Genomic DNA, 4,248 nt, shown 5'->3' with positions numbered 1-4,248 from the left:
CGTCTTCACGATCCAACCGATCAAGCACCGAAACTACGGCACCTCCGAGTTCGAGCAGACGTTCAGCTCGATGACGATCCCCGGACTCCGATCCAGCAAAGTGTCGGGGAAGAGTTCCGTTAGCACGACGGCGTGGTGACGATCTTGATGTACTACAGCAGCAGGGCTTCGCCTAAACTCCGCTATAGTATTATCGAGGTATATGGTGGCAGGGGGCACCGCACACAGCTAAGGAATAGATCACGTGGATCAACTTGTGTGTCTAGAGGTGCCTCTACCTCAGTATATAAAGGAGCCAAGGGGGGGAGGGGGGCGCCGGCCAAGGAGAGAGGCGCAGGAGGAGTCCTACTCCTTTCGGGAGTAGGACTCCCCCCCCCCCCCAATCCTATTCCAACTAGGATTCCCAAGGGGGAAAGGGGGAGAAGGGTGGCCGGCCACCTCTCCTAGTCCTAATAGGACTAGGGGAAGGGGGGAGGCGCGCAGCCCTTGTGGGCAGCCCCTTCACCTTTCCACTAAGGCCCGTGAAGGCCCATATGGCTCCCGGGGGGTTCCGGTAACCCTCCCGGTATTCCGGTAAAATCCCGATTTCACCCGGAACACTTCCGATATCCAAATATAGGCTTCCAATATATCAATCTTTACGTCTCGACCATTTTGAGACTCCTCGTCATGTCCGTGATCACATCCGGGACTCCGAACAACCTTCGGTACATCAAAATGCATAAACTCATAATATAACTGTCATCGTAACCTTAAGCGTGCGGACCCTACGGGTTCGAGAACAATGTAGACATGACCGAGACATGTCTCCGGTCAATAACCAATAGCGGGACCTGGATGCCCATATTGGCTCCTACATATTCTACGAAGATCTTTATCGGTCAGACCGCATAACAACATACGTTGTTCCCTTTGTCATCGGTATGTTACTTGCCCGAGATTCGATCGTCGGTATCCAATACCTAGTTCAATCTCGTTACCGGCAAGTCTCTTTACTCGTTCCATAATACATCATCTCAAAACTACCATATTAGTTGTAATGCTTGCAAGGCTTATGTGATGTGTATTACCGAGAGGGCCCAGAGATACCTCTCCGACAATCGGAGTGACAAATCCTAATCTCGAAATACGCCAACCCAACATCTACCTTTGGTGACACCTGTAATGCTCCTTTATAATCACCCAGTTATGTTGTGATGTTTGGTAGCACCCAAAGTGTTCCTCCGGCAAACGGGAGTTGCATAATCTCATAGTCATAGGAACATGTATAAGTCATGAAGAAAGCAGTAGCAACATACTAAACGATCGGGTGCTAAGCTAATGGAATGGGTCATGTCAATCAGATCATTCAACTAATGATGTGACCTCGTTAATCAAATAACAACTCATTGTTCATGGTCAGGAAACATAACCATCTTTGATTAACGAGCTAGTCAAGTAGAGGCATACTAGTGACACTTTGTTTGTCTATGTATTCACACATGTATTATGTTTCCGGTTAATACAATTCTAGCATGAATAATAAACATTTATCATGATTATGAGGAAATAAATAATAACTTTATTATTGCCTCTAGGGCATATTTCCTTCAGTCTCCCACTTGCACTAGAGTCAATAATCTAGATTACACTGTAATGATTCTAACACCCATGGAGCCTTGGTGCTGATCATGTTTTGCTCGTGGAAGAGGCTTAGTCAACAGGTCTGCAACATTCAGATCCGTATGTATCTTGCAAATCTCTATGTCTCCCACCTGGACTAGATCCCGGATGGAGTTGAAGCGTCTCTTGATGTGTTTGGTCCTTTTGTGAAATCTGGATTCCTTTGCCAAGGCAATTGCACCAGTATTGTCACAAAAGATTTTCATTGGACCCGATGCATTAGGTATGACACCTAGATCGGATATGAACTCTTTCATCCAGACTCCTTCGTTCGCTGCTTCCGAAGCAGCTATGTACTCCGCTTCACATGTAGATCCTGCTACGACGCTTTGTTTAGAACTGCACTAACTGATAGCTCCACCGTTTAATGTAAACACGTATCCGGTTTGCGATTTAGAATCGTCCTGATCAGTGTCAAAGCTTGCATCAACGTAACCTTTTACAGTGAGCTCTTTGTCACCTCCATATACGAGAAACATATCCTTAGTCCTTTTCAGGTATTTCAGGATGTTCTTGACCGCTGTCCAGTGATCCACTCCTGGATTACTTTGGTACCTCCCTGCTAAACTAATGGCAAGGCACACATCAGGTCCGGTACACAACATTGCATACATGATAGATCCTATGGCTGATGCATAGGGAACATCTTTCATATTCTCTCTATCTTCTGCAGTGGTCGGGCATTGAGTCTTACTCAACTTCACACCTTGTAACACAGGCAAGAACCCTTTCTTTGCTTGATCCATTTTGAACTTCTTCAAAATTTTGTCAAGGTATGTGCTTTGTGAAAGTCCAATTAAGCGTCTTGATCTATCTCTATAGATCTTAATGCCTAATATGTAAGCAGCTTCACCGAGGTCTTTCATTGAAAAACTTTTATTCAAGTATCCCTTTATGCTATCCAGAAATTCTATATCATTTCCAATCAGCAATGTGTCATCCACATATAATATCAGAAATGCTACAGAGCTCCCACTCACTTTCTTGTAAATACAGACTTCTCCGAAAGTCTGTATAAAACCAAATGCTTTGATCACACTATCAAAACATTTATTCCAACTCCGAGAGGCTTGCACCAGTCCATAAATGGATCACTGGAGCTTGCACACTTTGTTAGCTCCCTTTGGATCGACAAAACCTTCCGGTTGCATCATGTACAACTCTTCTTCCAGAAATCCATTCAGGAATGCAGTTTTGACATCCATCTGCCATATTTCATAATCATAGAATGCGGCAATTGCTAACATGATTCGGACGGACTTAAGCATCGCTACGGGTGAGAAGGTCTCATCGTAGTCAATCCCTTGAACTTGCCGAAAACCTTTTGCGACAAGTCGAGCTTTATAGACAGTAACATTACCATCAGCGTCATTCTTCTTCTTAAAGATCCATTTATTCTCAATTGCTTGCCGATCATCGGGCAAGTCAACCAAAGTCCATACTTTGTTCTCATACATGGATCCCATCTCAGATTTCATGGCTTCAAGCCACTTTGCGGAATCTGGGCTCACCATCGCTTCTTCATAGTTCGTAGGTTCATCATGATCTAGTAGCATGACTTCCAGAACAGGATACCGTACCACTCTGGTGCGGATCTTACTCTGGTTGATCTACGAGGTTCAGTAGTATCTTGTTCTGAAGTTTCATGATCATTATCATTAACTTCCTCGCTTATTGGTGTAAGTGTCGCAGAAACAGTTTTCTGTGATGTACTACTTTCCAATAAGGGAGCAGGTACAGTTACCTCGTCAAGTTCTACTTTCCTCCCACTCACTTCTTTCGAGAGAAACTCCTTCTCAAGAAAGTTTCCAAATTTAGCAACAAAAGTCTTGCCTTCGGATCTGTGATAGAAGGTGTATTCAATAGTTTTCCTTTGGATATCCTATGAAGACACATTTCTCCGATTTGGGTTCGAGCTTATCAGGTTGAAGCTTTTTTCACATAAGCACCGCAGCCCCAAACTTTAAGAAACGACAACTTTGGTTTCTTGCCAAACCATAGTTCATAAGGCGTCGTCTCAACGGATTTTGATGGTGCCCTATTTAACGTGAATGCGGCCGTCTCTAGAGCGTATCCCCAAAATGATAGCGGTAAATCAGTAAGAGACATCATAGATCGCACCATATCTAGTAAAGTACGATTACGACGTTCAGACACACCATTACGATGTGGTGTTCCGGGTGGCGTGAGTTGCGAAACTATTCCACAGTTTTTCAAATGTACACCAAACTCGTAACTCAAATATTCTCCTCCACGATCAGATCGTAGAAACTTTATTTTCTTGTTACGATGATTTTCAACTTCACTCTGAAATTCTTTGAACTTTTCAAATGTTTCAGACTTGTGTTTCATTAAGTAGATATATCCATATCTGCTCAAATCATCTGTGAAGGTGAGAAAATAACGATATCCGCCACGAGCCTCAATATTCATCGGACCACATACATTGGTATGTATGATTTCCAACAAATCTGTTGCTCTCTCCATAGTACCGGAGAACGGTCTTTTAGTCATCTTGCCCATGAGGCACGGTTCGCAAGTACCAAGTGATTCATAATCAAGTGGTTCCAAAAGTCCATCAGTATG

This window comes from Triticum aestivum, chromosome 5A (assembly GCF_018294505.1).
Source record: "Triticum aestivum cultivar Chinese Spring chromosome 5A, IWGSC CS RefSeq v2.1, whole genome shotgun sequence".
Taxonomy (NCBI): Eukaryota; Viridiplantae; Streptophyta; class Magnoliopsida; order Poales; family Poaceae; genus Triticum; species Triticum aestivum.
The sequence above is the reverse complement of the archived record's forward strand: the minus strand, read 5'-3'. Positions refer to the sequence as shown.